Source organism: Cervus canadensis, chromosome X (genome assembly GCF_019320065.1).
Source record: "Cervus canadensis isolate Bull #8, Minnesota chromosome X, ASM1932006v1, whole genome shotgun sequence".
In the NCBI taxonomy this organism is placed as follows: Eukaryota; Metazoa; Chordata; class Mammalia; order Artiodactyla; family Cervidae; genus Cervus; species Cervus canadensis.
Genome location: NC_057419.1, coordinates 15,790,294 through 15,817,429, shown reverse-complemented (window position 1 = coordinate 15,817,429; position 27,136 = coordinate 15,790,294). Strand labels below are relative to the sequence as shown.

General features: G+C 40.9%; 1 protein-coding gene across 7 annotated transcripts in view; it reads right to left on the bottom strand.

Annotated features, from left to right (window-relative positions):
• The window catches only part of MID1 (midline 1), a 401,161-nt gene that overhangs the window by 142,523 nt on the left and 231,502 nt on the right, over window positions 1-27,136 (bottom strand). Inside the window, exon 1 of one of the 7 annotated variants that reach the window (XM_043458382.1) lies at window positions 5,725-5,939. The exons of the other annotated variants lie outside the window; for them this stretch is intronic. The gene's annotated coding sequence lies outside the window, so the exon portion shown is untranslated. Of the gene's footprint in view, window positions 1-5,724; window positions 5,940-27,136 lie in introns of those variants that run through there. 7 annotated transcript variants of the gene reach the window in all.

Sequence of the window (27,136 nt, the reverse complement as noted above, 5' to 3'; positions counted from 1 at the left end):
GTCAGTCACCTCCGACTCTGTAACCCCATGGGCTGTAGCCCACCAGGCTCCTCTGTCCATGGAATTTTCCAGGGAAGAATATTGGAACAGGTTGCCATTTCCTACTCCAGGGTATCTTCCTGACCCAGGGATTGAACCAGCGTCTCTTGAGTCTTCTGCATTGGCAGGCAGATTCTTTACCAGCTGAGCCACAAAGCCTATGTTTTTAAAAGGGCCAGCCTACCTTCCATCAAAAAGCTGTCCAGGTTGTTTGTTCATCCATGTACTGCCTCTCTGACTCCTAGGCTTGCGAGACTCTCACAGCACCATCTCATAGCATGGACAACTTGCTTCATTTACTATAAGCGCCTCAACTCACAGTGTGCACCTCATGGGACTCAGTAGCTTCTGTTCCAAACCCATCTGCCCTCCAAGCCTCCTGGTATCTCCTCATGATGCTTCCATTCTCCTGCTTAGCACAAGTCAGAGGCTTGCCTCATTTTCTACTCCTCCCTCTAGGGGGAGGCAGAATCATGCCCCCACCCCACCAAAGCTATCTTACGAAGCAAACGGGCATTCAGGTTGCAGATGGAAATTAAGGCTGCTAAGCAGCTGACCTTGAAACAAAGGGATGAGCCTACATCATCCAATGGGACTCAATATAATCATGAGAGTCCTTAAAAGTGGAAATGGGAAGTAAGAGAGAAGTGTCAGATGACACTACTTGAAAAAGACCTGATAAAGACACTGCTTTGAAGATGGGAGGAGGCCATAAGCCAAAGAATATGGGCAGCCTCCAGAAGATACAGAAAATAAAGAAACAGATTATCCTCTAGATCAGGGGTCCCCAACCTCTGGGATATAATGCTTGATGATCTGAGATGGAGCTGATGTCATACTAAGAGAAAGTGCACCATAAGTGTAATGCACTTGAATCATCCCGAAAACATCCCCCAACCCTGGCCCACAGAAAAATTATCTTCCATAAAACTGGTTCCTGGTGCCAAAAAAGATGGGGACCACAGCTAGAACTTCCAGAAGGAATACAGCCTTGTAGATATACCTTAATTATAGCCCAGTGAGAACAGTGTCAGACTTAACGACTCCCACTGTTTTTTAATGCCATGAAGCTTCTGGTACTTTGTCACAGAATCAATAGGAAACCATATACTCACCTTTCCCCAAATCCAAATCATTAGCCAAGACATGTAAATACCAAATCTTAGTAGTTCTTTGACTTCTCTGTTCTTACTGCCTCTGTGTTGACCCAGATCTTTACTGAATTCCCACATTATTGCCCAAAACAAATGAACAAAAACAAACCCAACACAAGAACAAAAATATCTCCTAATTTGACTTATTACCTCCCACTTTTTGTCTTTCAGTTTCACCTTTGCAACATGCTTTGGCATCATCATTTCTTCTGGTGACTTCTCTTAAAGGCACAAAACATTGAGCAGCTCCCTGCTGCCCAAGTCTCAGTCCTGACATCTTATCTTTTAAAAACCTCGCCCAATTTTCTCCCAAGCTGCTTCTTTAATCTTAGTCCCAATCACTAACCTCCTGTACCAGAGACCCAGGAAATGGGACCATTTTCTGCTCTTAGCAGTTGTCTTTGCTTTTCTTCCTAGCACAAATCATTTTTTTCTCTTCTCACTTTTTTTTTTGTTTCATGTTCCATTTTCTTTTGTTTTCTGCTTTTTTAAAAAAATAAGAGACAAACTTCCAAGAGGTCCGAAGAGCCCTGGCTACTATGGTACTGAGGGATTTCACATTCCACAAAGAACATTTTAAAAGATGGCTTTAAATAGCGTGACATGTCTTACATGTTTACCATTAGCCAAGTAAAGCTTTAGCTGAAAGACACAAAACAAAATAACTATCCTCTTCACAAAATAACTAAAATATTTATTTAAAAGAAGTATTTCCTAGTACCCAACAGAGTGATCAGTAATGAGTTGCAGATTTAAATGAGTCATCTTCTTTCATCATTCATTCAATAGAATCAGATTAGCCCTGGGACTGATAATAGGCAGGCATGTGTGAGCACAAACATGAATTTCACATGGAGGTAACATTCATAGTCGAAATTTGAGGCCAATTGTGAATGGATAGCCTGAGCCAAAAGACTACCTCCCCCTTCAAAACTTTGCATGATACAAGTTGGATATAAGACACTCACGCCTTTGGGAGTTAAGGAAAAATTATCTATAGATCAACAGAAAATTCATCACCAGTCAGCCTGGTGGCTCAACTGGTAAAGAATCTGCATACAATGCAGGAGACCTGGGTTTGATTCCTGGGTCAGGGAAGATCACCCGGAGAAGGGAATGGCAATCTACCCCAGTATTCTTGCTTAGAGAATTCCATAGACAGAGGAGCCTGGTGGGCTACAGTCCATGGGGTCGCAAAGAGTCTGACATGATTAAGTGAGTTTCACTTTCACTTTCATAAATAGAAAGCCTGCAGGAAAGCTAGCAGTGAGCACTGTAGAGAGACTGCACCTGGACACCCAGGTGATGGTTATGGTGAGTTGGCTGACCCAGGTGCCTCGGAAGAAGCCACCTTGCTCCCTCTGGGCTCCAGGTATCATCATCTTTAACCAGCGTTCATTCCAGGAGGATGACTTTCCTGGAGGGAGAAAGGCCTTCTTTGGTCCAAGGTACAGGATGCGGAAGCCAAGAGAGGGGAGGAGAAAGTTCCCAGTAGAAGACAAGGTCATTGGGACTGAAAGAATTCAGATATGGTATTAGGCTCGAGAAAGGAGATGGCTGGACTCAGCAGGAGTGCCCTTAGGGATCAATGTGCTAAAGCAGGGAGACAGAAGTTAAGAGCATTCATATCTGTTGGTTTCATCTTTTTTGCCTTCCGCTTTGAAGTAAGAGGCAAAACTATTCATCTGACAAGTCAATGCAGAGAAAACATTTCACTCCCTGCTGTCACAAGCCTTCCCACCGTCCTGCTCGGTAGCTCATTTTAGGGTTTCACAGCTTTAGTCTGTTGTAGTCTCTCCTGACTTCTGCTATGACAAAGATAACCTGCACCTTGAAGAAACACCTAGGACCCCTGTGAAGATGGCATGCATTGCAAAGTTTAATCCCTAGTCAAAGTCGATGAGCAGCCTTTCCAGTTCAAAATCCCATGGTAATTTCACCCATCCATATACACACACACACACATATATATATACAAATATATATATATAAATCAAGAAGTGACCAAGGAATCTCCAGACCAAGTGCATTCTATGAATTCAATCACCTGCTAGAATAAGGAGACATTACTGTGAGACAATACTGTGAACTTCTCAAGTGACTCCAGTGGTAAAGAACCTGCCTTAAGAGACTCTATCCCTGGGTCAGGAAGATCCCCTGGAGAAGGGCATGGCAACCCACTCCAACACTCTCTTCGAGAATCCCACGGACAAAGGATCCTGGTGGGCTACAGTCCATGGGGTCGCAAAGAGTTGGACATGACTGAGGCGACTTTGCAGGCAGGCAATTGTCAGCACATCATCCCTGACTTCTTTATTCCCAATTTCTCTTAATAGAGACATTGGTGTCTTAATCATAAGGTAAATCCACTCTCAATGCTTCCCTACAGGTATTCTATGTCATGTCTGCATACACCATCAAAAGTAATCACTTTTCTCATTTGGAGACTGTGAAAAAGAACATGCATTTTAGCCACCTATAATTTTACTTTTAGGGCCTCACTTTGTACAGTTCTGAAAGCCATCACGATGAGGGAAATGAATGAGTCACCAGACCAAGGAAGAAACTTGGATACCAACACTGGGTGACCTGTGGTCAATTGTTAATATCAGGTCACTCTCAGCCACTGCCCAGATGATTCGCAAGGCACTTCCTCCATCTCTCCCCATAAATAGCCTCTGGAAACCAAGGTTGATGTTTTACCAAAATGCAACTGAAAGGACAAACACCGTCAAAACTGCACAACGTTACACCAAGTCACCTAAAACTGGTTTGGAAAAGGAAATTCCTAAAAGTATCAGAAAAAAGAGACAGCTTCGAAAATGCTATGCATACATTTATTTCTTCAAGAGTCATAAATTTCAGAAACAGGATCAAGTCAATTTCCTGTTCATTCTCTTCACATAAGTAATTAAGACTGAGCCGACTTACTGCCATCTGAGTTTTTGCTACGGGATTCTCTCTTTTCCAGAGCCATAGGTGGAGTATTTTTTTAAGGACTGTGGAATAATGTTTTCATCTTGGATCAGCAGAAATACAGACTTTCAGAGGACTAAAAACTTGGGAATTGGAAAATACTGAAACTGAACCTCAGTTGGTGAGTCAGGGTTTTGCAAAAGAGACTAAACTCAGAAAGGCCTTGGTCTCACATCAGATAAACTGCATCTCCAAACCCCAAACATAATCTAACAGAAACTCAGTAAAAACTGAGAGCTCCACCAAGATGAATTCACCACAAACTGAGTATTTTTAAAATATAATACAAGCACTCAATATCTGCATATTCAATCCTGGTTTAGTTTTTCATTTTTGAGTTATAAATACCGCACAGTAAAAACACTACCCAAATACTATTTTACTCATTAGAATCCTGGCTGATTTGAGAGGCAGGTGAGTCAGTTAATGCACAATAAAAGAGAACCATAGGATGGAAAGAGGGATTAAGGGAGCTCCAATTGAATGTAAAGGCAACCCGAATGCCTAGAAACTGATACCACAATTTATCCCACCCCAAATTATGGCACAGAACAGTCAAAATGCAAAAGGGCTCTTAAAGCAACAGTAGAAATAATACATCGAGTAGGAACGGGTGAAAATAAGTGATCCCATAACCTTCTAAAGGTAATCCCTCTGAAATATCACTGTGGTTAACTCCTGACCATCAGCACACTCAAATTCGTTCACTTCATCACGGCAGACAAGTGAAAATTTCTGCCAACCAAATTGTAGGGGACCAGAGGAACTGATGGGAAAAAAAAGTGACAAGCAGATAAGCACTGAGGCACTAGCCCCAAGTTTTAAAATAACTAATGAGGACAAGAGATATTTTTAATCAGTTGTCATTTCACCCGTATTCTAAGGAGTACTAGAGTTAAAAATGTTTTACCTGATACCTGAACTGAGAACCAGGAAAGATTTTTAATTTCAGTCAACACCCACCTGGTGGAATTCATGCAAATTGAATTAATCTGTTCACAAACCCTTTTCTGTCCATCCACGTCTGTCTAGAACTCACTCATTTTTTAGTAATTGGATCTCCAGGACGTTCTTTAAAATAATCACATACTCTCTTGCCCACGCAACCTGATTAATAATGAATGAACATTCCTGAAAAGAATCACTTGGAAGCCTGGCAGATGTCTTTAGGGATATGCAGGCTTTAATGATAAAAATTAAGGAGAAATGGGAGCTAGGTCACACTGTCTGGTTATTTTAATTGAAACCCAGTCTTCCAAATTTACTTAACAGAATGCTTAAATACACCTTCTAGAGTTCATTTATACAAGCAGATAAGCAAAAAGACACAAATGACAATGCAAAAAAAAGCCATCCTGATTTCTCCAGGAACAACTGCTTGATTCTGCCCTGTCTTAAGAGTGAAGAAACCCCCTCGACAGTCTCAGAAATGCCATTCATCCTACTGAAAGACGGATAAATAAATAGGTTAAAAACAGGAAACAGCACAGTTGTCCGAAAGAGTTCTTTTAGCATCTCCACAGATTCTTACGAAAAGATTGCCTTGAATACCCACCAATGGACTGCACCCTAGTTCTTTTTGAAGAAACATCGCCGTAGACAGAGGAGGGGGACTCACGAAATGACACACAGGCCACCGAGACCAGATGGTGGGTGGCAGGCAGTGCTGGAGCGGTCCTGTATGTCTGTGAGAGCGTCAACAGTGAAACACAACAGGAAAATCGACGCGACAATTCCAGGAAGGCCAGCTCCACCTCATCCACCCCGCCAGGCTTGCTGAGCTGAAGAATCAAAACTCTCTGGCTTTTCAAACTGCCCTTTCCTCGGACCCTTTCGTGGCTCCCCTGGGCCCTGGCCCACTCAGGGCTCATCTGAACCAAATGAAAAGGCAGCTCGGGTCAGATCAATACCCGCTGCCTAGTCCCCCCACCCCCAAAGCATGATTCGCCACTAGAATCTGTACCCTCACTGCTCACAAGGATCAAGAGCGGGTCAGTGTCCGACGGCTGAGCGCCGGATGCCAGCTTTGTATGCTGCCAGTGGAAGTCGTGCCTGACCACTGCCCGGGGTTACCAACGGGCACAGGACACCCTTGCATTTTGATCCTCTCGGCCTCCTTCTGAGTACGTGATGACATTATGCTCGGGACACTGCTTTGTTATTTTTTAAAATGATATATGTATTACCTTGCATCTATCTTCTGAATTAAAATACAATATCAAGAAGAAGTTTTTTTTTTTTAATGCTATATCAGGAGTCATGATCTCTTGTATAGACATAATAAAGCAGCCATTGTTTCTTTGAGAAAGAGAGATCTAAATCACAATCTGTCATCCTGAGAAACAACTGAAACTATACCTATAAAATATACACATATGTGCATACACCCACAAGCAAGCTTTACATATATACATACATATGTATAGATATTATGTATATATATACTGTATACATATTTTGTACATGCATATCATATAGGCATATCATATGTGTATATGTACATACAAAAGTTAAAGCTGCTCAGTTGTGTCTGACTCTTTGTGACCCCACAGACTGTGGCCCGCCAGGCTCCTCTGTCCAACGGATTCTCCAGGCAGGAATACTGGAGTGGGTTGCCATTCCCTTTTCCAGGGGATCTTCCCAAGCCAGAGATTGAACCTGGGTCTGCTGCACTGCAGGCATATGTACATATAATACAAACATAAACACACACACACACAGCAAATCTGCTATGAGTGTCCCAAATTTCACTCTCCAGAATGGCAAAAAAAGAGTGAATCAAGAATGGAAAGTAATCTTTTAAAAACTGATTGTCTGAAGGAAGAAAGGGAAGTCGTCTTCCCAAAAGCCAAAATAGCAAAACTTGCCCTGCACTGCAGTTCTTTCAAGGATGTTGCTTATCACACTGCACAAGGCAAGAAATTGCAACGAAAGTAAATCATCAGGAAAGTGTAAAAAAAAAAAAGAAAATTAAAAACCTACATTGGTTGCAAACCTGCACAATTCAATTCATCAACCAGATATTTGGACTCAACCCAAGAAGGTTAAAGAACATTTTTTTTAATGTCAAAGTCCATCAAACATTTTTTTAAATTATTTTTTTGATGTCAACCATTTTTAAAACCTTAATGGAATTCATTACAATATTGCTTCTGTTTTATGTTTTCAGGTTTTTTGGCCATGAGGCATGTGGGGTATTAGCTCCCTGACCAGGGATCAAACCCACAACCCCTGCATTGGAAGGTGAAGTCTTCACTACTAGACCACCAGGGAGGTCCCTGGAGAACAATCTTGACAAAGGGCAAGCAGCAGGCAAGAACGACTTCCCTGTGTCACCTGGGCTGCATACTGTGACACCTACTTTCATGCCACTGCACCCCTCATGGTAAACCAAAGCACGCCTCGCATGTTTGGACATAAAAATGCAAACATACATTCTCTAGACTTATGTCTCTGCAAACCATAATTTTGTTTGTCTTTTAACAATAAACAAAGGGGTTACTCAATTTCACCTACAAATGACTTCCCAAAGGAGTCCTCACTGTCCATGGAAGGGACACATGTACATCATCCAATAGAATTGGAAAGACCTGTTCATCAAGAGATTTGAAAGCACTGCTTTTGTTAAAACAACATTAAAATTGTCAAGATTTCTCTGAGACATTTTGGCGCTGTTGTGGAAAAATTAGCCTGAGACATCAGGAAACATTTACTCTGTCCCACAAAAGCCAAGGAAAATGATAAACAACAACAAAGTCTATCATCTTCTAGAGTGCACAATCTGACCACCTCGACGGGGAAATTTCCAACTGTCAGGGGGGACTCCGACATTTCAGTTTTTCCAGTTTATGTTAAGAAAGAAAGCATCCAGTTTTAAAGACAAATGGAACCTATTTTACACTAAATTGAAAATGACTGATGTTTTCCAGGTCTATGCTGTACTGGGTGTCAGGCAAGAATTTGGTTCTGAAGGCCGTGAGAGCAGACTTGAAAGAGAAAGAAGGGAGTGAAAATGTGTCACATTTAGTCTCGACAGAAATCTAAATCTAAATCGAACCTTCTGGAAGAGCAGGCCCATCAGTGTGGTCGTGGCAGAAATGGAGGCCACTGCGTCCTGTGAAATCAATCAGATAAAAGGGGCTCCAATACTGCCTTTCTTAAATCCTTTTCCAAGTGTATTCAGAATACAGTAGGCACTTCCACATACATTCAGAGAACTACTTCTATGTCTACATAAAATCCTATGTATACCTACAATGCAATTAGCTTTTGGAACCATATATACATATGCATGTGGATATATATGTACACACCCACACACATATGGGTATAAAAGCACCTTTGCAAAATTCCTTGGGACTTGCTAGTACTCTTCACATACTTCTTGGTCACAGCATCTGTCCTGCATGAGAAAAAACTTTCCTTCCTGCATGCAAAAACAGAAACCTGTCAATAATTTCTACATGAAAAATCAAAACACACCAACTTTTAAAAGTGACCCCCAAAATCTGTCACTCACATCTGAAAGAGGTGACCCGGAAATGAGCAAAATCATCTAAGAGGTCTAGTCTCTGAAGGACAAGACCAGTGGAGTTGGATTTTTGCAAGAAAATTCTACCTAGAAAAACCCTTGCTCCTTGTACACTCTCCCCTTCCTGCGTCTCATCACCAGGAGGAAAATGTATCAGTAGATAGGTGTGGATGATGGCCAGTATGACAGCGCCCAACTTTTCTCTTAGGTTCGAGGACATGACATGCACAACTGTGTCCTCAGGTAATGACAACGTTACACAGTAACTAATTCTTATTCTAAGAATAGAGAGGGGAATTATCTCCAATATCATAGCTTCTCTTTCTCAAAGGAAACTGCTTTTACTCTCCACTTCAAAGTCAGCCATACACAAAATCCTTGTGTTCACAAGACCCTGAAGCCACTTTGTGATCTTAAAAAATAAAGAAAAGTAACCCTCCTTTACAACTCCTGGTTAACTCTTATGAAGAACATGCTTTCAACACTTCCCGTGATCACTCAAGCCCTACAGTCAGGGAATGAAGTCTTTTTTTTTTTTTTTAAAGGCAACAGAAAGAGGAGGGACTCTTTTGTTCTGAATTGTTATTGTAAAGCACCACACGAGAGACAGACAGGGAACATGGGAACAGGGCATTGAAAAGGACAAGAGGGCTGACAAACGAAAACAGGATATTAAGAACAGTGGCGGAACTGGGTGTCCCTACAGAACAAAGGCGGGAGGCTTCTTGGGAGAAATTTGAGCACAAGTACCTTGAATCAATTTCAGTACTAATGGATGAACTAGTTTTCCAGACAGCAAGAAATCTTTAAGTCTGGGGCAGTAAAATTAGGTTATCATTAATACACACACACACACAGTTTTAAAGTATAAAATTAAAACTGCTTTTAAATCACACTAATCACTTCCCTTTCAAACCATGATCCACTTAAAATTTTTAGATCTATGTTTTGCCCAATCTGAAACAAAATACTCTTTTTTTTGTTAGATATCTGAGCTAACAGCATATATTCCTAAGAAAAACAATTTTTTCTTGCCAAAAAAATAGAAAAAAGTCTCCATTCAGAGCATGCTTTTACATTTTAAAGATAACCTTTACATAGAGCTTTCCAGAACTCCCAGAGAAGCTAAGGTTCTACTTTGAGAAACAATCACTGCAGCTAACTTGCTAGCAATAACATAACAGCCAGGTTTTGTCAAGTCATGCTTTTATCATCTTATACTTTTCTTCCAATGCAAGTTCTGCTAAAGATGCTAGTAGAATGATACACTTAATAAGATCATCGGTATTTAGTTTAATGGACTTACATAATAAGAATGATTATTGTTATTATTGCAGTTTCTAAGCTGAAGGGGTTCAGAACAGTAAATAATATATCCTATCTGACATTGTAGCTAAAATTGCAGGCTTTTTTCCTCTTCTCTACATTTGCCTTGTATTCTTTTTCCCTTTCCCCATTTTTTCCTTCTATCGTGAGATGAGTTGTTGTTCAGTCGTGTTCACCTCCTTGCAAACCCATGAGAGAGGAACCTAATAGGCTTTCCTCTTTTAGACCATGCATTTCATCCACCTTTCTCTTTGATGAGCTGTCAGCAAGCCCCAGTTTGGGATGAGGCCATCAGTGTGATGTTGTGCAGAGAAAGGGGTCCCTCAAAATCCGATAAACTTGAGTTCAAACTCTGCATCCACCATTTCCTAGCAGAGGTGGACAGGAGCCAGCTACCCAATGGACCTTACATTCACAGAGCTGTTTCTAGAGCTTCCTTATTGAAGAGTCCTTTGAGAATTAATTGAAACTGAGTCTTAAAAGTGCCTGGCAAAACTGTACCTTTCATACCCTCCTCCTCTTCTTGTCCTGAATCACCTCTTCCCACTCTTCTTTCAATACACAAATGATCTGTTTTTTTTCCCCCACTGGAAATCTCTTCAAACCACGTTTGGAAGCAGGAAGGCTACTGATCCATTTATTCATTGAATAACGTTCATGGAGTATCTTACGTGAAGGAAGAGTCTATGAGTAATAAATTAGCATTCCTATTATTACAGTAACCACTCTGTAATCATCATCTTCATATAGACAATGTTGATTTCCTAGACTTGGACGTACCTCTATTCATAATCACTGGTTTGCCTACCATGGTCTTGAGGCTGCAGTTCTCTGCTCCTCAGGGAAGAGCTGTCCCACATGGATCCTTTGCCAGAATTTTTGATTTTGCAGGAAATAAAGGACCTTGGCACAGGGTAGGGCATGGGAGACCATCAAGAACAGTGAAGGGTTTCAAGCTACCTGCAAGCTAATCAGTTAGCCTCCTGAAAAGTGCTGGCAGAAGACACGAGACTCCCGAATTAGAGACAAACAAGGGCCCAGGGAGCAGCGTGTATTTCCTGTTCACAAGTCCCCAAGTCCCATGGAACAGGCAGCCTAGGCACAAGTGACACACACAAGGGTTTACATTCCAGCTGAGCAACCCCAAGCTTTGGAAACCTGCATCTTTGATAACAGACTGCAAGCAAACAAGCCCAGCATCTTCCCTGGAGAGCGTCATGTTCTTTATTACAATGGACGACAATCCTGCTTTCTACCCTGGAGGGAGATGTTTTCTTTTGACCTTTGAAGGCTATTCACTGTACAAAAATCCTTAGAAAGATAGCCTGGAACAAAGGCAGTTGGCACCTCAGCTAACGAGGGGTACAGAACTGTAAGAAATCCATGAAGAATTATTCCCCAAGAAAAGCTTCCATCTCCTCCTGGAGATGTGGTCAGTAGTGGTCCCACGAATTGAGATCACCCCTGGGCCTTCTAGCAGTAATGGCAGAGGCAGTGATTGCTGCTTTTCAGTTACCAAGTCGTGTCCGACTCTTTGCGATGCCATGGACTGCAGCACGCCAGGCTTCCCTGTTCCTCACCATATCCCAGAGTTTGCCCAAGTTCAGGTCCACTGAATCAGAAATGTCATCCAACCATCTCATCCTCTCTAGCCAGCTAACTTGACACAAATGACTCCTGTACCATGGAAGACCAGAAGTAACAGGAGTTCATAAGACAGTGTTCCATGTCTCTTATCCCCACCATCCTCTAAGGTCAGCTGACACCAGGAAAACTGGCAGAGAGCAGGTAAGCCTCACCTATAGGTTTTGCCCAGTGCGTGTGAGCATGCTCAGTTGTGACTGACTCTTTGAGACCCATGGACTGTAGCCTGTCAGGCTGCTCTGTCCATGGAGTTTTCCAGGCAAGAATACTGGAGTGGGTTGCCATTTCCTACTCCAAGGGATCTTCCCAACCCAAGGATTGAAGCCAGTGTCTCTTGTGTCTCTCCTGCATTGGCAGGTGGATTCTTTACCACTGCGGGACCTGGGCAACCCAAACAGACTTCTTCATTAATCCTTAATAACTTACCCATTCATCCCAAATCAGCCTTTATCTGGTCTAGAACTTTAACTCTTCACTACTCTAAACCTGAACTCATTTTAAGAGATTGGAAGAGTAAGCTAGTTTTGTACTTTTATGACATTAGGAATCCTTTGTATACATTCATTTGGCTTTCTTTAAGCATTAAAAAAAATTCTTTTAGAATGATTTTGGAGCACACCCAGAGAGAAAGTCATTTCTCTGATTATTTTTTCATCCAATGGGTATTTCTGAGGTTTTGCTGTGTGCTAGGCACTGATGGGGCCCTGGGAATGCACTAGTGAATGTGGCAGCAAAGGTATGCCCTGGGAGAAGCTGCATTTTAATGAAGTAGACATAAAATAAACTGGGAAACTGGTGAGAAAATCTGGTAATTTCAAGGAACCATACATAAAATGAAGGAAAAAGAAAGGATGACTTGCTAGAAGGCAGAGGGGTGAGTGCAGGTCAGCTTTGGCTAAAGAGTTATTTCTGCTCAGATCTGTGGAGGCTTTGGCTGATATTTTGTCTTTCTCCTCTGCCAGTAAACAAGCAAAGAACATCTTGATTTCAGGATAAAACTTTCCAGCATTTGAGCAGAGACTTGTGATTCAATCTCTCAGGCTGTTAAATATTTAGTTTCAGATTTCCTTAAGGAATGATCTCTTTCTCAAGGACATTAAAATTCAACTTTGACTATTTCTAACATAAAAAGACAAAATGATGAATTATGGGACTCAGTGACCTCTTTGTTTACTTGGGCAAGGCCATTTGAGAGAGGAAAGTCGCCATCACACAGTGGACCAAAAAAAAAAAAAAACCAATAACAGGAACTACGGTACTTAGAATTCCCTGAATGTCTGAGTGTTTAGTGGCAGGATATTAACTCAAAGTTGAAAGGAACCATGGACACGCAGTTAGGGTTACACAGAAGAGTGTGAAGGAAATTGAGACATTTCAAGACTCATTGGTTTTCTCCGGTCTTACCTGTTTTTGGCTCTCTAGGAGAAGAAATTTCAGAAAGGAAAAGGAAAGGAAAGAAGTAGGCAAACAGCACAGGGGAAATGAACAGCCAGGGCTTCATGACTGAAGGATCAAAGATAAATTAATACTAAATGGTCCCAGTGCCTGAGAGCTCTGTTGGGGTCTTGCTGACAATAATGGCATTAACAAAAGGTATTTCAACAGAAAGAAATTCACTGGCTAGCGAGAACTGGAATGGCCGTCAGATCATGATCATCAGAGCTCATCTCTTCAAGAAGAGGCCAGAAGGGAGATGACCACAGAGGGAACTCTCCTGGGAGAAAAAAAGAGCTGCTACTGTAGCTGCAGCAGAAACCAAGGCAAGGGCTTGGGGAGTCTGGGTGGTGGGTGCCAACCACTCTGCCCGGAAACACACAAGGTTTAGGAGAAGACAGAGTGGTGGGCAGAGAGGGGGTTATGTAGCCAGCAATTCTCAGACAGTGTGTTATCCCCACCCCAAAGACTTTTTGGCCTAAAAGCCAAGATTTAAACTCTCTGCAGCTTGATAGTTGTGTACAAAATTATGTAAAATATATACATATTTGTGATCCATATGAAAACAAATCCCATAAATGCTATCAGTCTTCTAACAACACTTCCAAAATTCTCTCAAGGCAGGCAAAACTCTGAGATTTTTCTTGTATTAACAAAATAGGTTTCCTTGTCCTATTTCAGAGAGAGATGATAAATGTAATTTATAAAATGGGAAGTCACTATATTACCCTGGAAATAATGTCAAACACTGTGATCTTAGGGTCTTGTTTGTTTGTGTTTTAGGATTATGTGACTATTAAAGAAAAAAAAAGGTCCATTTTAAGTTAATAAGTGTGCATTTCATCTTGCACATTTTATCTTTTCATTGGATCAAATTTTCTAAGAAGCTGGCTTTTTGAATATAAGATAAGGTGATATTTAAAGGGCTCAGTACTTGAGGTGCAACCTAGGGCTTAAAAATTCACACATGAAAAAATGTCTAGTTTTGAAAACAGTGACCTTTCCAGGTGGCTAAGCTATCTTCAAGTGGTGATATATTTATTTTGAAAATAAATACAAAATAATTTTTGGTGTCTGATTTATCAGCTTTATGGTAAGGAGTGCTGGCTTATCATCCCTTGTTACATAGTTTCCTTATTTAAATCAACAGACACCGATTCAGGGCACAGCTCCAAACAGTTCTGCCTGTTGTCTACATCTATTCACTCCATTACAAATTCTACCAAGTGTCTCTCCCCGGTAAGTGGATGCAAGTATTCCATTTTGCAACTCTATTCATTTTCTTCCTTAGACTACAGATTGGGAAATCGCTCACTCCTGGGGTGCTGAGCAATAGGTGTAAGACGCGGGCAGGGTGACTTTCCAGAAGGGTGCTTTGTTGTGCCTGAGTCACTGCCAGGCAACCTCCCCTCAACATCAACGGCTACAACATCACAGTCCAAAGCGAGGTGCCCTGCATCCCGTGCCCGCCCCAGCCTAGCAGCATCCAGAGGCAATTCTTTGCATGGGTGCTTCTTCATCATGATCCTGACTGGCAGCTCTGAGGATTAAACTCAGGTCCTTTATGCACATTAGCCCCCTGGAGTGTTGAACTCCAAAACCTCTATTTTCCTCCCCTGAGTCTACCCTGTATCTCACAAAACCCTACTTAGCCACTGTGGTATGCAGCTTTTCTCATTCTGGGTTATCAAAAGAAAACACAACAAAACACCAGACCCTACAACAATTTGCTGGAGATGGTAATGATGGCGTGTTTGGGGTAGAGTGGGTCAATCCCAAGTTCTTTCAGAGCTGAGACCTGGGAACCCATTTCCTTCTTTATCATTAAGACTTCGAATTCTCATCAGCAGAGTCCCACTAACAATGACACCAACAATCAACTGGCTGAATAAAATCTGTGGGTTTTGTGTGTATACACATATACCCATTAAAAAAAAGGGACCTCAAAATCAGTGAATGAAAATCAAGACCAGCGTCTTCTTAATCAAGCAGAATTTCCTGCTTAGTGACTGCATTAAAAAAAAAAAAAAAAAAACACCATCTGGCCTCTCTGCTACTTGAGGGCTTTCACTCCTTACTTCCTGGTTATCTTTAGCAAAACATTCCAATTTCACTTATAAATTCTTTTTACCATGATGCCATTTCCTTCTGTGTACTACTTCAAGAAACAGAGATGAAATCATTGTTCTGTCTCGAAGAAAATACTCCTTGGTGCTAAATGTCAGGTTTAAAAGGGGAAAAGTATACTTGGGAGAGAAAGATGGAAGTCAAGTTATAGTGAAAGCATTATCTACTCATATTTCTCTAAACATAAACAGTGCTGCCAGGGAGCTCTGCTTCTATCTCTCTATATACAGATTATAGATACATATCAATGTAGATGGATATATATTACTAGTAGTAATTAAAATCCCAAACCAAAAGTCACCACTACCCTGCTCATTCGAGGTATTCATTGTCCTTAAGCACTCTGCAAGAAATAAGTCAGAAAATGGAAGGTGCAAGCCATCATATATAGAACAGATAAACAACCAGGTCCTACTGTATAGCACAGGCAACTATATCCAGTATTCTGTGACAAATTATAATGAAAAAGGATATGAAAAAGAAAGTATAAATAAACATATAACAATCACTGTGTTTTACAGCAGAAATTAACACAACATTGGAAATCAACTATATTTCAATAAAACACATTTTTAAAAAAGAACATGGAATTCACATCTGCATGGGAAGCAAGGCTACAATAAAAGTACAGTCAAACTCCAAGTAATTGAAATTCTCTGGAAATAGAAGAGTTCTGGTTAATTTAATTTTCTGGTTAACTGAACTCCAAACAGAAACCTTTTTTAGAAAAAAATCCTTGTTGAAACATTCCTAAAATGCTTGAGTCCACTTTACTTGCATAACTTACAAACCGTATCCTGAATCTAATTGGAAGATTCTTAGGTAATCCCAAATTTCATTGTTCCTTACAATCATGATTATAAAAAGATCTTTTTTCCCCTTTAATAGTAAATAGAGAAGATTTAAGAGATCGAAGTTGAATGTATATTTGTATCCAAGACAATGAATTTTCATATTAATCCAAAATGTTGCTTTTTCTTTTCTTTGGATCGCTTGGAAAAGTATAATATAGAAAATTGTGGTTAATAGGTTGAATTCTTCTGGCAAAATTAGGGTAAGTTGAGGTTTTTGAATGTTTTTGTGCTAAAAGAAACTGACAAAAATTCTTCCTTCTCTCCCTGATGTTCAATAAGTATAAAAAATAATTTTAATATAGTGCTTTCAATTTTATTAACATATATTAAAAGACCACATAAATTGAGAAACTGAGAAAGCACTAGGATTTAGGTGCCACAATGGAACAAAATGGCAGCTCAAAACTGGTCCCAAACGGCCCTCCACAAAGTGGTCACCACCAGTCCAGGCCTCACCCCAATTTCCCACACAACTCTACACCACACCACCGCAACCTACAAATAACACCACCATACTGAACCAAACAGAAAGAGACCTCTCATCTTACATCAGGCTGCTTGCCCTTTGTTGAAACTATCTTAGAAGGAGTTTTCCTGCATTGGGTAGGAGATTGGAAAATGTAAGCTAAGATCATTTCCAATTCCAGATGCTCTACACTGAGTGGGAAGATAAGTCTGGGTTCATGCTCCTCCCTCCCTCTCCCATTCCTTTTCCTCTCTCCCTGACCTCACACCTCTTTTTTGGGGAGAAGGAAGAGGCGTTATCATGCACTCACTGTCAAAGTAGCACTAGGCAAAACCTAAAGCATACTGACATCCTGTTATTTGTCAGAAACTCTGTTAATTACTGGGCTCATAGGGTGTATTTTGTATTAATTTTTATTGGAGTAGAGAAGCTTTACAATGTATATCAGTTTTTACTGTACAGCAAAGTGAACCAGTTATACATACACATATATCTCCTCTTTTTTGGATTGCCTTCCCATTTAGGTCACCAAGTAGAGTTCACTGTGCTCTACAGGAGGCTATTATTATTTATCTATTTTATACATAGTACCATATACATGTCAATCACAGAATGATTTTTGTAAAGATTTCCATAAAGGACTGAATGAAGCTGAAGAGATCAGCCACACCTCACTCATGGAGCTACAACATATCCTTATAGGTAGATCAATGATGCTAAAATTTAGTGGCAGTGTTTTGAAAATGGTATAGTCATCAAACCCTAAAAGAGTTTACTGTAAGGCATAAATATACCCATTTACATGTTACTTTTACCAACTAATATGTCTTTGGCACAAATATATTGAGTATATACTGAGGACATGTACACTGAGTAAATGTATTTTAGATCCCAATCTGCAACTCAGTGGAGACTTTGCCCATGATCAGTGGGATTTTCTTCTTGCTCATTTTGCCTTTCTATCTATACTGTCTTCTCTCAGTATCTTTTTACCAAGGCTTGCATTGAAGAAGGGTAATAACATCCAAAACATAAGAACATTCCCCGCTCCCCCTCCAAGGGCACCTCAAGGAATACTACAGATCTAAAAACTTGGAGAGTTCTGCAGAAACTTTCTAAACTGGGATGTTTGTACAGCAATTATACTCCAAAAAGAAAAAGTAAACTGGGATACTCAAAAGCAGTGTTAAGGAACCCGAGGGCAAGTCGGCTCATTGCATTTAAAACTGACACTCTTCCAGCTCATTTGTGGAAGCAGCATCAGGAAGTCCTGTAGATTGTTACCATGTATCTACACTCGAAGTTATTCTTTTTTTTTTTCATTTATTTTTATTAGTTGGAGGCTAATTACTTTACAATATTGTAGTGGTTTTTGCCATACATTGACATGAATCAGTTTTTTCATTAAATACTTAAATGGCTTCCTTAGAACAGGGCAGAAAGGTCTCATGATGCCTTACTTAGCTATTATACCCTGATACTTTGGGCACCTGATGAAGGAGCCGATCCACTGGAGAAGACCCTGATGCTGGGAAAGATTGAGGGCAGGAGGAGAAAGGGGCAGCAGAGGATGAGATAGCGGGATGGCATCACCGACTCAATGGACATGAGTCTGAGCAAACTTGATAAAATAGACATGAGTTTGAGCAAACTCATGGTGAAGGACAGAGAAGTCTGGCGTGCTGCAGTCCATGGGGTCGTAAAGAGCAGGATATGACTGAGCAATTGAACAACAACAAACCCTGATAGGCAGGGTCCTTGTATTGATTCCTCACTGCACAAGGAATATCTGTAAAAGGGAATAACTTAATGAAATAATATTTATGTAGGGGGGCTGGAGACTTCCAGACAATAATAAAGAATGCATTAATACACCTAATACCCAAATGTCTGACAGGTAATGCAATTTACAGAGGGTTTCCGTTGAGCTTCCTTTTTTCATCCATTCCCTCACATACACATTGCTGGCATGTTTTATGGTTCAGACAGTAAAGAATCTGCCTGTAATGCAGGAGACTCAGGTTCGATCCCAGGGTTGGAAAGATCTCTTGGAGAAGGGAATGGCAACCCACTCCAGTATTCTTGCCTGGAGCATCCCATGGACAGAGGAGCCTGGCGGGGTACAGTTCATGGGGTCACAAAAAATTGGACATGACTGAATGACTAATACTTTATATAAATTGTCTCTAATCCCTAAATAGTCTGTATCATTTCCCCCACTTTACAGATGGGGAAACTGAGGCTTGGAATTATGGCATCTTGCCCCAGGCCACCCCTGGAGGAGGGCAACCCACTCCAGCATTCTTGCCTAGAGAATCCCCATGGACAGAGGTGCCTGGTGGGCTACAGACTACAGGGTCACCAAGAGCCAGACACGCCTGAGTGACTAAGCATACAGCCCTGGGCCACACAGCTGGCAGAGGGCAGAGTCCAGTTTAGAATCTGGATTTTTCTGACTCAAAAGACTTCTTTCCTCAGGAACATACTGCTGCTATATCCACCAGGAGTTGGAAGTTTCTGATGTATAAATGTAAAGAAAATTTGGATGCTGTAAATTCGGGTAGTGCTTCAGCTACTTCTGAACTTAAATAAAAGATGACTAAAACTTATGCAGTGGTCATGTGTCTTCACCAATCTCACAAGCTAAGCACTCCCTAGTCTCCCTGAAAAGGACTGACATCTGGATCATATTGGCAAGTGGATGCTTTAAACAGGAGAGAAAATTAGGACAAAAACCTAACACTGAATTACTTCCACCAGCTCGCTCACCAGTATCTCCCCAACTACTCTTTCCTAATGTATAACCAGCTTGTCATACATCCTTTCTAAGCAGTGAACAATGGCTTTGACCTCCCAGTTAGCAAGTTCACAGGAGAAATAGATCAGTTATAATTAATGTTTACTAGAATAAATGTAAATATTTAAGAACACACAACTGTTCTAAGCACAGGTGATTTCCATTTTATTTTATGAAACACGAAAAATCCACTTGTCCATCCCATTAATTATAAGCTGCTCTCAGCCCTGACCTGTACATAATTCCCTCTGACGTAAATTGGAACAAGGTGCTCACAATGGAAGCGGCCTCTAACTCCAAGTGGGCTACAAAATGTCAAGCGCCCAAACCTGTCAAAAGTTTAACCTGACATTTTGCTAAGATTAGAGGCAGTTGATGAGTTTTAAAACAGGGCTTAAAAACTCACCACAGTTAAATCCTACAGTAAGTCCTGAAATATCCAAAGTAAACAGGACTAAGGGGACTCTGGGGATACCAAAACCTGGTGAGAAGAGAAGAAATACTCTCTTGTAGGTGGCATTTCTCTGCAGAAAATAATGTACATGCCTTCAAGCAGAATTAGGAAGAATACAACAATCAACTTGGAGGCACAAGATCCTCTTGAGAGCTAAAGGAGTCATGAGTGGACCATGCAAAAAATTTCTCTTTCTGCTAACATGTGGATGATCCTGCCCATTCACTTTAAATGTTGAAGGCAAAAAAAAAAAAAAAAAGAAGAAGAAGAAGGGTTAACCCTTCTCTAGTAATACTTTTCTTGATGCAACTGTGAGATGAATTCATTTATAAAATTCCCCCAAAGCAAAATGCCTGGAGGAAAATGTAACCACTAAGAAATGGCATTTGGTAGACCAATCTCCCCAGCCAGTTTTCTATACATCTTATCCACAAAAATAGAATCATACTTCACATTTGATTTTGCTAGTTGTTACATTAAATATAAAATATTGGGTGACTTTTCATGTTTAGAGACTCTTCTGATTCCTCAGGATTAATCTTAAGTATGTTTTAGTACAACTGAAGTATTACTGCCAAATGCCAACTCAAATAGACCATGCATACTGAAGATTTAATAAATATTAAAATCTGAGCAATTTCCTTCTTCCCATTACAACACGCACTGTCAGCGAGAGAGATACTGCCTCCAGGGAAAGAAAATTAGTTCTTAGCAGCAAAAAATCTTCTACTTTTTATGCACAAATCACAGATATGTAAATAGACATACAATATAGTTGTAGTGTTAAAATTTCACGGAGGGGGAAATTAGGAAAACATGCTTGAAAAGGCTCCATGGTGGATTAGTAAAGAAAAGAGGTTGTGAAACACTGTACCACACCATCAGGCTTGTAAACGGGGACCTTTACATAGCTGGAATTCAAAAGATGAATTTTTCCATTTTAAAGGTCTCACCCTTGAATGAATTCTAGCCCATTTCTAAGTTGGAGAAAATGAGGTTCCAAGAAGCAGATCTTTCGAGAGCTGAGTTTTTGGGGTACACTTATGGTCAGCTCATGTTATATGTGCCATGTTGGGAAAGAAGATGCTTTGAAGACAGATGGACATATCACATCTGAAAGGCCTAGGATCAGAGGAGTCTGCATTTCAACATTTATGAGCTTTTGCTCTGTGCTGCCCTCTTGTGCTGTTTGGGCCTCCAATATGTCTCTTCCCAACAACCCTGAGATACACCAAACTGATGGACCCTCTGGGTGTTTCATGGCACCCACATCCAGGAGGCAGTCATACAGAGAATGCCCAAAGACATAGATTTCCATGCAGGAAGAAACAAGTGTCGGGGCGGAAGGAAAAGTTACAATGCTTCTCACCTGCCCTTTAACCCTGGAGGAGAGTGGACCGACTTTTATCAGAGACAACACAGCTTACAAAGGAGTAAAGTAGGAGATGAAAACCTTAGTCATTTTCTGTGGGAGGCAGAATGCCAGAAATGGTGGCCAAAGATGTCTGCCTTAATCCCCAGAACCTAGGACCATGAGATATTGCTCCCCTGATTGTGTTGTGTTATAAGCACAGTTGACATCAGGGGGAGGAGATGATCCAGATGGGCTTGACCTGACCACACAGGCCCTTAAAAGCTGAGAGAGTTTTCCACTCAAGAGTGGAAGAGGAACTTAGAGAGATTCTAAATACACGAAAGATTAACAGTGCCATTGCTGCTTTGAGAATGAATGGCCATGTGAGAAGGAATGTAGGTGCCCCCTAGGAAGAAAGAGTGGACCCCACCTGACAGCTGTCAAGGAAATGGAGAGTTCAGTTCTCCAGCTGCAAGAAAATGAATTCTACCAACAACTGGAGTGACCTTGGTAGGAGATTCTTCCCCAGGGCCTCCAGATGAGAGCCTAGCATGGCCAGCACCTTGATTCCAGCTTCATGAGACCCTGAGCAGAGAACACAGCAGGCCATCCAGACCTGTGACCTACAGAACCAACAGCTAACAAATAGGTGTGGTTTTAACCCTTAAATTTGTGGTAATTTGTTACATAACCATACCAAGCTAATATACTTTTCTCTACAATCATACCAACAAATGGCATCCTTGCAACATTTGTCTCCTAGGTCACAGACCCTGGTCAATAACAACCATTTCAAATACAGCTTCCAATCTTGGGTCTCATGCTGACCATCCCAAGTGTCTGAGAATCAATCCTGCATGTCAAGTCCTAGCTCTTGATCCCTGCTCTGATCAATTGTACTTTAGCAAGTTTTCATTACCTTCCACATAATGATCAAGTATCAAGTTCTCAATGCTTACCTGTCTTCCTACCTTCTACTACCTGGTTTACTGAATGCTCAGCATCTTCACCAGCTCACGCATCCATCTGATGTATTGCACTCCAATTGTCTTTTAGCTACTTAGAGCTTTTTTCCTACATCTAGAATGTTTCATCTATCTCGCTAAGTCCCCAATGATTTCGTTCTACTATGTAAATGTTATGTAAACAGTTGCCTGCCTGGAAAATTCAGGTTTTGCTTTTTTGGAACTTTCTGGAATTTTCTTTTTCCAGCATATTTTCAATCTGCAATTGGCTGAACCTATGGAAGCCAGATAAGTGAATGCCGACAGTACTTTATCACCTTTGTACTTGTTGCATGTTTTAATCTTCTGAAGCTTCATTTTACCCATTTGTAAAAGTAATAGGTGGCGCTACTGGTAAAGAACCCGTCTACCAGTGCAGGAGACCTAAGAGACACGAGTTTGATCCCTAGATTGGGAAGACACCCTGGAGAAGGGAATGGCAATCCACTCCAATATTCTTGCCTGGAGAATCTCATGGACACAGGAGCCTGGTGGGCTACAGTCCATGGGGTCACAAAAAGTCAGACATGACTGAGGTGACTTACAACAATAGTAAAATTTAATTCATGAAGCTGCAAGAAAGGAAAAAAAAAAAAAAAGCAACAGTGACAGCCCAAATAACAGAATCTGGATTGTGCAAACAGCTAAAAATCACTGTGAGATGAACCCAGGCAATGGCTGGCATGAAATACTTTCAATTTTTCAGGAGGTAGCTTTGTAAATGATCTCTTTATCTCTTCTGTTACCACAAGAACAAAGCCATAGTTAACCTTCTTTAAGACAGACTTTAGCCTTGACAATGGGCTTCCCTGGTGGCTCAGAATCTGCCTGCAATGCGGGAAACTGTGGTTCGATCCCTGGGTTGGGAAGATCGCCTGGAGGAGGAAATGGCAACCCACTCCAGCATTCTTGCCTGGAGAATCCTATGGACAGATGAGCCTGGTGGGCTACAGTCCATAGGGTCACAAAAGTGTCAGACATGACCGAGTGACTAACACTTAGTCTTGACAACAGAGCATGCAACAGAGCATGGTAGGATGTGGCAATCATTACATTTGACCTTAGAATGCCACATTCATTACTCCAACCAATAACAGCAAAAGAGTTTTAGGATTAGGAAGAAAGTTCTGCAGTAGGTATATTTGTTAGGATATTTCTGTTGGTTCAGTGAACCACAAGCCCTCTGAGGACAGAGCCCATGTTCACTTCATCTTAGATATCTATAAGGTCTGCTTAGAACTCTGGCCTCAGTGGGGACTTATTTATGCACCAAAAAATTCAGTTAAAGAGTGAAATTTCTGCAGAAAACTGTGGTGAGGTCAAAAACTGATTATTTTCCTGAATTTTCTATTTACAATCCTAGTGAATATGGGTTTCAATTTTCTTCAAATTAATAGATCTAAAAACTTCTATGACAGAACCGAGGAGGGTTATATGGGGTTGCAGGAAATGGGCCAGACCTCCCCCAAATCTCCATGTTCTGCAACTTGTGACTTGTGCTCAAATCAGAAAATAAACTCAAAAATTATGATATAAAATGGCCAACATATTTCAAACTGCTTTCTTCCTTTTGCATTTCCGGTTCATTACTCAGGAAGTATTTCCAGTGGCCACATCCTGCAGGAGCTGTCTAACACCAACTGCTCCTTCATGGAAAACTGGGGACTTTTACTTCCAGATTTAAGGATACTTGCTGAAGAGCTATTTTTTCTGTAAATTACTTGTCATTAAAATGACAATGGATGCACTCATTAGTCAAATTAAAGATCATCTTTCTGGAAGTGTATCAAATGCAGATAAAGTATAAAGAAGCACTGTTGACTTTTTTTTAATGTGAACTGAATGAATAACTTTGCTGTTACAATTCAGCAGCCAGGGGCAATGAAAAATTCCTAGGACTTTAAATTCATGGCCTTGGCAGACTTCTTAATGGCCTGCATTCAAGATATCCATACCTTCTCTGACTTTAAAATAAAAATCTCAAAACCACACAACATAGCATTAGTATAGTCTTAAAACACTTCAGTAAAGATCCTATTTGCTGATTTTTCTTCCTTTGCTAACAAGCTGACTGTGACAATTAAGTCTCTCAATAGTTCAACCTGCAATCACACGGCATTATTTGTTGCTCTAAGATGTACACTGGCTTAAGGAATTTAACACACTTCACAACAAACTGCTTTCTAACCCATTACCCTAGAGTCTGCATACCATGACCAGAGGACCACCAGAGGCCAAGTCTAGCCCTCAGCTTGTTCTCTGTATCCTAGAAGCTACAGATGGTCTGTACATTTTGAGGTGGTTAAAAAAAACATTAAAAACACTAATATTTTGTGATCCAGGAAAATGATATGAAACTCAAATGTCAGAGTCAACAACATTAAGCTTTTCTGGAGCACAATCACCTCAGATTGCTTACCGACTGTTTATGGCTGAGTTGAGTAGTTTTGACAGAGACTGCATGGCCTGCAAAGCCCAGAATATTTACTATCCAGCCTTTATGAACAAGTTTGCTGATCCCTGGCCTAGATTTAGGTAGTATGAAGATGGTGCAAACAGTTCAAAACTCTGCTCCCCTAGGCGTCCGGGGTTGTCCATAGATCTTGGAAATCTCATGACTTGGCTCTGAGCACTACTGCCCTTGTTAACTTTTACACACTCACACATTTCCTGATCTGGGGAGAATGAGGAAGGAAGAAATTACCTAATAATAGAGTCCACCTCCGTTCTCTACAGTTGTGGGAATATTCTCTTTAAACCCTTTAGATGCATCAATGGACATGAGTTTGAGCAAACTCCAGGAGATAGTGAAGGACAGGGAAGTCTGGCGTGCTGCAGTCCATGGGGTCGCAAAGAGTGGGACACGACTGAACAACAACAGCAATATATACATAGGGGCTTCCCAGGTGGCGCTAGTTATAAACAACCTGCCTGTCAATGCAGGAGACTTAAGAGACTCTGGTTCAATCCCTGGGTCAGGAAGATCCCTTGGAGGAGGGCATGGCAACCCACTCCAGTATTCTTGCCTGGAGAAGCCCATGGACAGAGGAGTCTGGTGGGCTACAGTCCATAGGATTGCAAAGAGGCAGACCTGACTTAGTGACTGAACAACAACCCTCTAGAGAGACAGTATAAAATGAATAGGAGTATTTTTAAAAATCTGGGAGAAATTCTACCAAACAATTAGCAAGTGGTTCCTGATCTTTTAACCACTACCATCCCCTCCTCTTTTTTATTTTTTTAATACTGAGTGCTGCGCTTATCAGTATTATACTGTTAAAAACAGCTTCGCTGAAATGTAATTCACAGATCACAAACTCAACCATTTAACCTGTACAATTCAGGGGTTTTTGGTGTCTTCACAGAGAAGTGCAGCCATCACCATTAATTCCAGAACACTGGCATCACCCCTAAAAGAAACACCCACCCAACGTCAGTCACACCACCCAATATCAGTCCCAATTCTTCCCTCCTCCCATCTCCTGACAAAGGACTAATCTACCTTCTGAAAAAAAAATGTTGGCCATGCCCCACAGTATGTAAGACCTTAGTTCAGTGGAAGCATGGAGTCTCAACCACTGGACCACAAGGGAAATCCTACCTAGTTTAAATTTCTATAAAATTTGCTTATTCTGAACAGTTCATATAAACACATCAGTCAGTATGTAGCTCTTTATGACTGGCTTCTCCCACTTAGCAGAATATTTTTTAAAATCTCTTCACTTTTAACTTCGCAAATTCTCCTAGTCCAGAAGTATCTGATGAAAATAATCACTTCAAAGTAATAACTGTCCAATTGTTTTTTGAAATGATGGAAATAGACCACAGACTTTTCTTACAGCCGAAGGGACACCCGAGGCTGAGCAATGCCATTCAAGGCATCAGCCAGCCTCCATGTGCTCACCCTATCATTGACCCAATAAATATCTGTAGAGCAGCTGGTGTATGCCCAGCACTGTGCTAGATGAGGAAGAACACACTAGATTTTCAGATTCAGATCTTCACAACTCTACTTTTCATTAGATTCTGGCTTGATCTGTCAAACCCCTACACATTGTATAGGCAACATACTGTATTTCTCAGATACTTTTATTTTTAAAAAGTATGTAATTTCTTAAGATGCTCAAAATAAAATTTGGCCTTCAACTTGCTAAATATCTGAAGAAAGCTGCTATTAGCTCACACTCTTCCTACTTATCTGCCCCCTATTTTCTTCCCTTCCATCTTAGCACTCCTTTATTTGATTAACATATTTGAGTTCCACAACACACATCCACATGATACTGTGAATATCCACGGAGTACCAGACAAGCTGAGGAAAAAAATTCAAACCTTGTCCATTAATGATTTTTTTCTTGTACCTAAATGTCTGCCATCATGTTATTGCTCGCTTACTAGTACAGACTCAGAATTTCCATTCCAGAAGTAAGCCAGGCAAAGTCCCGATAATCTGGACAGCGAGAATTTAAAATAGCAGCCTTCAGGTCACTGGGTATTGGAAGCCAAATGCTATCTCTTTCCTCCAATCAGGTGAGTCTTTCCCATGGACAGTCTTTCCCTGTTGGACATGTGTACTTATGAACACTGCTTGATCCTGAAGGATACAGTCTAAATCAAACACGTATGGTCTTGTTAGCTTTATCGTTGAAGTGTTGTCAGAGAACAGAGTAACTGCAGGTGTTCCGTGCTGTGTAGAGGGAACCAAACGTGGGTAAAAACCATCAGGAGACAGAAACAGGTTTCACCTGAAGACAAAAACTGTGTATCCACAAATGACGTCCCAAATTGGAAGGGGTCTCCTTGGCAGAACACCCCTGCCATGGAAGCATCCCTGGGGCCCTTATGTGCTGGTGGCATTACAGGAATTCCAATAGCATAAGGTTCGAAGAGATAGACCAGACCTTTAACTCTTAAGGATGTAGACTCTTTGGCAAGGATGGTGAATGGGAACCCATTCGGACAGATATAGTTTAAAG